We start from the raw sequence: 9,654 nt of genomic DNA on the forward strand, positions 1-9,654 counted from the left end.
CTACCAAATACTGAAAGTGAGATATTTGGAGACTTCTTTATGGGTAAGGGATACGGCTGAAAATAGATGTTGGAGCCTGTAATCGTTGGGTCCTCAGGTGGCACTGCAGTAAAAACAGGCGTGATTCTGCCATGGAAATCAGTGCATGGGCTCAGGAATACTTCCAAAAATGTTCTCTGTGAACACTGTTCACCGTGCCATCCGCAAATGCGTTTTAAAGCTCTGTCATGCAAAGACGAAGCTATATGTGAACATGACCCACAAACTACAAAAGCTAACAAAGGTCATCCCTGGGCCAAAGCTCATCTAAAACTGAGGTGAAAGAAAACTGTTATGTACACTATTTCTAGATTGATCAAAATGACTTTCTTTTGTGATAACATGAACATCTGGCTTTTTATCAGCCCTCAGTTAAAAAAAGCCTGCATCTCTGATTGTATGGGTTTGTTTTTGTACCTGTGGAACTGGCAACTTGCAAGTCTGGAAAGACGCCATTGATATGAAGAGACATAAAGCTTTTATAGCAGCATATGTTGCCATTAAGATGACATCTTTCCAGGGGAGAAATTCCAAAAACAAGACAATACTAACTAACATACCTGTATGTATCTATCCCACAGCATGGCTTAGTGGTAAAAGCATCCAGGTGCTGGACTGGCCTATCTGTATTCCAAACCTTTCACCAATTCATCATGAAATGCAAAATACAATAAAGACCCACGAATGCTGAGCAGCTCGAATCCAAAACCCGACAAGAATGGGACCACAATCCTGTCAAAGGTCCAGAAACTTGTCTCTTCCGTTAAAAAACAGGGGACGTTACACATTAGTAAATGTGTTTTTCATGAAATAGTAAAGTGTCTCACTTTCAGCAATTGATAGGTTCTATTATTGAGAAGATTAAAAATTAAATATTGGTATTAATATTTTAGAAGCATTCTGTTTTTAGCTACATTTCACACAATGTCCCAACTTTTCTGGAAATGTGATTGTAGATATTGCTCATTTCCAAATAGTATTAAAAAAATAAAAAATATTAACAGTTCTTTAACTAATGTCATGAATTGCACTGTATCATACCCAAAGTATCTAAATAAGTACTGAATTGGCTTAAGAGGGAAAGGATGCAGACCCCCTCGCTTTTTGTATTTGATGCAATTCTTCATTGTGTTTATTTTTATTTGATTTTGCATTAGTGTGCAACTTTTACCACAAAAAGACTAATTTCATTTTGCATGAACAGCACAGCAACATTTAGAAATAATGATCCTCAAATTGCTGTAACAAGGGAGGCCGCTGTAGTGGTGACAACGCTGAAGAAGGAGCTGACTCAGAGCAAGTTATTCCTCACGTGCTGCCTGATTCGTGCCCTTGAAGCTGTCAGCTGTACAAACTTTTCTTTATGAATGGTATTTATCTAAACTTTGCACAGAAACAGCTGGCAGAATAGTTCTTTGAAAAAGTGTTATTTTTTTGTTTGTTTTTTTTACTTTAAAACTCAAAATTCATTTCATAACCTGTATTTTTTCACCTTTACTGAGAAAAAGAAGCTTAATCAATACTTCTAATTTTGTCAGTCTGTACTATTTTACAAAGGTATGTGTACTTCTATCTGAGTAAAGTGTGCACTTGTACAACCTCTGATGGGTCTTGGTGAATATTTTTTTTTTTTTAAATCAGCCTTACTCTCTGTCGCTCGCAGTCTTCTGTTCAGCAGCACAGATTTTCTCTATGTCTCTGCACGTCTGTGGAGAATAAACAAGATCAATGCTGTTAAATGAGCGAGCGAGAACTTGCTCATGATGTGATGCCTTGTGTGTAGGGATAGGAGCTAAGAACTGGTTACAAATTGTCCAAATCATCAGAATCGTGTTGCTCTGAACTTTTCAATTTCTCTATCGATGTTGGTGGATGCTGGCAAATGTGAATTATACATCAACAACATACAAACCAGGCTTTCAAGTCTAATAATAATAGGATGTTTATGCGATGGGGGCTAATGTAATTTAGAATTGTCAAGTTGATTGTTGATTAGTATTCTAATCAGTTTACAATTGCCATCACATTATTTGTTGAGAGCTGACAAAGAAACTCAACCCAGAGTTGATTTCCTTTGGAATTTCAGTTAGTAATCAGCAGTTGTGCTCATGCTGAAAATCTGTGTAGTTTACTGGTCTAATAGAAAACTGAGCCAAGAATTGATAGGAAAATCGATGAAGGAGACCGATAAGGAGCAGGGATAATGACATTGGTATCAATAAAATCTAATCAATTCCCACCCTTACATGTGTGCTGTATTAAGTCTGTGTGATTTGTACTCCTCCGATGGCATAAAATAAATGTGCATTCATGTAGTGAAAGTGCTTTTTTCTTTTTTTTTCCCTAATTCTTATTTTCTTGCCTTTCTCACCTCATCCAAGACTTCTATGACTAAGCATGATTCAGGTGTGGTAGTCTGTGGCTCAGTCCTGCTCTTGCTGACAGGAACAGCAAACAGTGACGCACAGTAGCGACGAAAATCCTCTTCCTCAGCTGAAAACACACACACACACACACACACACACACACAAATCAAGACAAGAGGAAAAAGCCATGCCCCCCCCTCAGATTCACTTTATCTACCAATTATCTTTTTTCAAAGAGACTTCAAGAGGAACATACGGAGTGAAAGAAGAATACATTTTAATAGGACATTAACATTAGCACATTGCTATTTAATGGTGAAGTAACTATTTTCTAAGCCCAAACTGAAAATGGTTTGCACTTACGTAGCACCTCTTTTAACCCTGCCTTTGTTGTGCAAGTGTTTCTCATTCACCCACAATGTACACAACAATAAAGAAACCCTAAATTCATTGAATCTCCTTTATTCCACATAGACTATGTTAAACTGACAAAGAAAACAGCATCTAAAGCAATTTTCAATTGAACTTTAATGACCTAAACTTTTGTACAGCACAATACGGTACTTTGCTGGTTTGACTCCAGTTCTTTTTGTTAGTGTTCTACTGACTGTGAAAGATTGAAATGTACATGGCTTTCATCTTGTAAACCCTCCTCTTTCAGGCATCAGACTGTGGCATCATGGAGAGCTGCACACTTGGATCTGTATAAATGTATGATATTGATGGAGCTGAAAGCCGTCGCTGACACAGCAGGGGCCCATGATGGTCTGTTTAGTGAAGACGACCACATCACTGCTGGTTCCCTTTAATCTCTGCCATCTGGGAGTATGTTAACATCACGTTACTGTATCAACAAGTGTTCTGGATGGATATTAGTATTTGTGAAAGTGTGCCATGACATGCATCTTCCCACTTTTATAGGAACGTAAACACATCTATTTGTCATAGTGATAAAAAATATTTAAAAAAATTTAAAAATCTATTTCTAAATATTCCTCTTCAGTTGTTTTATCACTACAAGTTATCAGTCTGTACAAGTGCACGAACACACACACTTCTCCCCATTGTTCTATCATATCACCACATGAGTCTGACAGCACAAGAAAATGATAATTTAAAACAAGGGGGTGCTCCCCACATGATGCAGGTAAACAGTTTTTATTATTCATGTGCACACTCATGTCTCACACTTTCTTATTCATAGACAGGAGAGGAGGAGAAACTGCAACATGTTGTAACTGGCATGCATTAAAGGAAAAGTTTCAAGCAGGTGGTAGGAATAGGTTATCAAGTGCTGAAGTGCTCTGCATTTCCCAAAGACACTGCTGCTTTGCCCATATTTGCATATAACAACAAGCGAGAAGTATCAATTAAAACATTCTAAGCAGAGAAATAAAAAATGTATTGTGAATATCAGATTGTTTTTTATTAAAGGGCCGGTGCTTTTCAGAGCTGCAGGAAAGGTCTTCATGCAATTTAGAAAGAAATGTAAGCAAATATGCAAGCATTATTGACATCAAGGCCTTGTTCTCTTACAATATAAAGTAAACACCAGCCAGTCAAAAATAGAGTTTAGGTTCTAGTGTTTATCAAAATACATCTAATATCAAAATCTGAAATCACAAAGACTGTTGCAGCTGGCTTCACAACTGATGTTGTCAAAGGAAATTTGTCTGGCAGAAAATATATCGTCTTCTTAAATCTGAAATCAGCACTGTAAAAAGATCATTCAAGTCTGATTCGTTTTTCTGTTGTTTGTGTGCGTTTGTCTGGCAACAAACAAAGAAATAAGCTGGAGTTAATCTGGTCATACTTCAAAACAAGCATTCTTCTTCTGGGTCATACTGGTTGCAATATGTTTAATGAATCAACCAGAATGTAGACAGGCAGACGGGCAGATTGTAGAGATGCCGAGATATTGTTAAGCCACAGAGAGACTCCATTTATCACACGATTTTAATAAAAATTCATTACTCCTACAACTCTCTGACTGTTGTTATTATTAAACAGTACAGCCATGAGCGCAGGGAATTATTTTGAACCACAAAGATTTGATGGGAGTAATCATTTAAGACAGACAGCTAGAGGGGAGGGGGAAACCAAGAGCTTGCAGATCATATCAAGGTCAGGATCAGAGTCAGTCTTCACTGTTGCAATGAAAGACAGTTGACAACCCCAGGGTCCAGAGGTTTGGAAGCAGAGAGATAACCCCAGTCTACCCATCTCCTTTTGGGAACGGCTGGGGGGCAGAAAGTCAGAACACTCCACTGACTGATGAACCCCAGACAGTGAGCCCTGACTACAAGCCACACCCCACCTCCTCCATTCTTTACCCTGTCAGGCTTGAGCCACCTCTAACAGCTCCCTGCCCACACAATCACAGCCAGTGATTACCCATCAAACTGCCTCGGATGGATGGGATAGCACTGACACATCTGACCCGCTGAGAGACAGAGATTTTGCAGTTATGCGTTTGTAAATGTGTGTTGTGTGTGTGCTTGTGCAGGTCATCTGTCAGATTACCGTCTTGACTTCAGTTTGTTTGCTTTGAGAGTCTGTTTGTGCTGTGCGTATCAGAAAGGTAGGGTGCACAACAAAAGCACACAGCTCCTCAAAATACCAATGGACATCTGTGTAGATGCACCTATGCATGTGGTTGTGTGTATATATGTGTGTATTACCGGTTAGGTTGCTTGCAATCTCCTCTTCGGTTTCTGCACCAGGTAGAGATTTTAAATCTGGTCCAAAGCTCACTGATGAACGATCACTTTTAATTGGTGTTCTGTAATAGAAAAATTATTTCATATCAGTAAATAAATCCGATAAAAATTATACAATTTATGTTATATTTTCATCTTTTTCAACCCCTTTTCCTGACACTTTTTATTATTATTATTACTTATTATATCTTAATCCTTTTTGATATCAAATAGATTTTTTTTTTCCCAAACTTTATTTCACATCACAATTTACCGTACATTTCAATTTGAAATACATATCAATTTACAAAAACTCATTTGAGGAAACATTTGCTTGCTGGTATCAAATAGATGTTATAGAAACTATTTGATTATTAAAACTCACAAAAAAGTGACATAAGAGAGCAGAGGATTTTAATACAATAAAAAGATACTACATCTAAACTAAGAGTAAAGATACCGGCTTACACTAATCAGTCTAATCTAATCTCTCAAAAAGAAGTATTGTGACAGTAAGATGCTACTTAGACACAAATTATGGATGTATATCATTCAATGGCTTGTGAGGTACTGATGCGATGTGGCGCTTCAACATCTTCAGTTTTATATGTAACAATGAAAATAAAAAAATAGCTGTTAGACTCTTTGTATATCTTTTTGTTCTATACCCCTGCAATAAAGCAAAGACAGCAAGAAGGATGAGCCCTTCAATGTAACTTTTTTTGTTGCCAGATTTGCCCTAAGGTTACCACAATCACATGTAATATTTGAGCTAAAATTGCCTTACAAAATTCATTCTATCCAGTAGAGGTATTCCGACACCATTTCAAGCTTCCATCTGTGCACTTAAAACTAAACTTTAGCTCTGTGTAACTCTGTGGCATGGGTCAAATTAGCTGCTCCAGACTCAGTCACACCAGCCTTTGCTTCAGAACAGTTATTCGCCGAAAAAAAAAAAAAAAAAAAGCACAATGTGTGGATCTACAGATTCACTCGAAAAACAGGGTCAAAGCACTGACGATGCCAGGAGGAAATAATCACATGGTCTTTTTTGTTGTAGTTCAAACAGCTGCATCCAGGAATCTGCTGTATACATAGTTCATAAAAAAAAAGCTGAATGAATATATTCTCTTGCTAATCAGACATAAAGCAACATTATCATGCTGCTGAAGTCATTAAGAAGCCATTCTATGCTATTTGTGTTTTGACTAAAGTTCTTCAGTATGTCAGACTGATATGGTGCCTCAAGATTAGTTGATATTGAAATACAGCGTTTTTCTTGAATGACAACAAAGGAAAAAGTTTTAGGTCTTAAAAGAGTAATGGGTTGGATTTAGTTACATCTAGTAGCAAAACTTCAGACTGCAACCAAGTGAATACCCCTGTGCCATCTGCTCCTTCCATGAAGGGGATAACGCATCACAAAGTAAGCGTTAGAGCACTTCTTTTGTGGTAACAATTAGTTTGGCATTTCAAGTGATCTGTTACTCTCTCAAACAGGCAGCCCGCTGCTGTTGCCGTTTTACCGTTGTGTGTTCTGTTGCCACAAAATTAACAAAAAGAGAAAGCAAGAAAAAGCAAATCACCAACTCACTATGTCTCTTCTGCTCAACAGGCAATTGGTGCTGCACACATCAGTGCGCATGTGGAGCTTACCCAGCCAGCGAGACAGCAGAGAGGACAACGCCTACATAGTGGAAGCTCTCACATTATTCTGAAGTTCTCGGCGAAAATGACAAGAGCAGTCATGCTGAAATATCGTACCTTAGTAATAATAAGTGTCTGTCAGCACTGAAGAAATTAATTCAGATTTGCAGAAGCACCTGCAAGTTAACCACAGCTCAACAAGATTTTGCCAGAGCTGCAGTCCCAAAATAATAATTACTAACTTTCAGCTCCGCTCAAGCTGCTGCTCTGAGGAAAATTAATTAATATGTTGCCAGTTATGTGATGAAGAAGATGTCAAAAACTGTGGAGTCATCATCTTTGTGTGAGACCACTGATAAAATCCTTATAACTTGTTAAGTATACGCATTGAGCCCCACGCACTTTTTTATGTTTATTTGTATATGTAATCATTAATTAAGTGCTCTAAAGGAAGTAGTGCATCTGATAACTGCCACTCCACTGCATTTAGTTAGAGCAGCAATCCACATTCAAAGGTAACCAAACTTGTTGAACGAACCTGTACTATAGCTCTGTTAGCTCATAGCTGCTGTTATGTGGCTACTTGCAGCTATTTCTACACAGGCACTCTACTGGGACCATAGAATTCCCTCCGTTAGCTCTCCTCTAGCTGCAAGTAGCCACATAACAGTAGCTATGTGCTAACAGAGCAATAGTACGCGTTAGTTCATTCATTCTTCTTAAAGTATTGGTGAAATAAAGACAGATAATGCTTTATTTAGAGGCTGCATCGTCCCTGCCCTGTTCACTCCATTATGTGGATATACGCCGATCGCGTGTTATTTAAATAGCTTCTGATGGACTTTCGCCAAACTGTTCTCAGTGACTAGATAAACGTATTTCATCCCAGAAATGAGGTCTAGGTTTAAAAATACCGGAGTTCCCCTTTAAGAACGAGGCCTTGCAACATTTGAAAATATAAATGTCATGTGCTAAGGTGATGAAAGCACCTTTTTTTAGAGGTAAAAATATTAGAATTACCAATAGAAAAAAAAAATACACTGGAATGTTAGATTTGGCACACTGGCAGAATTAAAGCCTTTACAAACACTGGTAGAGGTCAGTTCACTTCCCAGGACTAACTGTGCAGACTTTTATTTCAGGCTTCAGTGCCTTGATCACATGCATGTTAAATCTGAGACTTAATGGAAGGACGAACATCCACTAACCTAATAATAATTCCCAGTCAGCTCAGGATATCACACTGATGCTGCTCTGGTCAGAGGTTTGCTTTTTATAATCTGCAGGACGTGCACAAATCTACCAGGGTGATGGAGTTTATGACTCTAATATAGCTTAGCGCTTTTAGCAAATTCTTTAAAGCTCCCTTCTGCTCCACGCTCCCTCCTTCTCCCATTCTGTTCCCCATTATTATTGCACCTTGTTAAAATTCAACCTCTCTTTCTTTCTTCCTGCCAGCCAACAAGTCTCTCTGTTTCTCCATTAAGCTCTTCCACCATCACCGCTGCAGGCTTATTGCACTCCAGATTGGTTCTCTGGTCTATTCCACAGTTAAAGGCTGCTCCAGCTGGGGATTTTGAGTATTCCAGCTCAGGCAGTCAGAGGGCCTCAAACGGCACTCTTCTCTCCCTTCTCCTGACCTGCTCTCCAGTGGAATACTCAGCCCAAAAGGAGCTGCTTAAATAAAGGTTGTAATAATGCTGAAGCCAAACCTGCAGGCAGTGTACTTCACAATAAGTGGAAAGAAATTGCTTTGTACACTAGTGACTTATGTGGGCTGACTACGGAGAGACACGTGTGTATGTGTGTGTGTGTGTGTGTGTGTGTGTATACAGGAGAGTATATTTATGTCCCACTAATAGAAGTGGCAAGAAACAGAAGGAATATGTTTCTAAAAGGAGGACTTGATGTGAGACATGCATGCATGTGTGGTTATATCCTTGTACCTTGTTGTAGAAAGGACCTCAGAAAGTTGTTACTTGGTAACCAAAATTTGATCAGATACACATCTATTCTAAAGTAGCTATGGAGTATCCTGATGTTCATGGGGACATGTACACATCATTTTAAAAAGGTGAAAAAAAAACAGACAACCTTGAAGAAAAACACAAACAAAATACAAATTAAATTTCATTAAAACAAGCAACAAGAACTAACAATGTGATTGCAGCTGCCACAACTTGCTGCCACTATGCCGTGGCACATAAAAAAGCACATTTTTAGTGTTTCTTTGCACCACATAAATGATGGTGGACATTGTTTTAAACTTATCCAAAATTACATCTTTATAAAATGGATTTGCACATTTACAAAACAGTGAGTAATGCACAGGCAAACAAAAGTTCCAAGTAGCAAATGTCATTGGCACAGATCCACTTGCCACAAATCACCTGCTCTGTGCATTAATTGACTCATTTGCACATCATAAACATTCTGTGGAAAATGTATAGAAAATATCTATCATAGCTGCAGTGCATGTTTGAAAACGAGTTATATGTTGTGCATTCACATGGTCGTGTCTACCTGCGGTGCTTCTTGAGAAGCAATCTGTCCAGATAGGTAAGGTTGTTTTCTGTGAACTCCACCTTAACAGTTATCCTCTTGTCTGGCCCTCTGCTCCTTTGTCCTTCTTCTGCTCTGTCTGAAGGGAGGTCAGCCTGGGTCGCCATAGCTGACACTGATACTAGAAGAACGAGGGGGGGGGCAGATCACACACAAAACAGTTAGGATGAGAAAAGGAAAACATAGCCTGCCAGCTTCTCAACACCCCTAACTTCAAGGCGTGAGAAAACGCCACGTCACTGCACTAAAATGCAAAACACAAACAGACAGGAGGAAACAGACTGAGCGTGAGACAAAAAGAAAGATAGAAATAAGTCAAAGACATTTTAGGACTATTTTCA

Source organism: Leuresthes tenuis, unplaced genomic scaffold (assembly GCF_036924035.1).
Source record: "Leuresthes tenuis unplaced genomic scaffold, fLeuTen1.0.hap1 SCAF_9, whole genome shotgun sequence".
Classification (NCBI taxonomy): domain Eukaryota; kingdom Metazoa; phylum Chordata; class Actinopteri; order Atheriniformes; family Atherinopsidae; genus Leuresthes; species Leuresthes tenuis.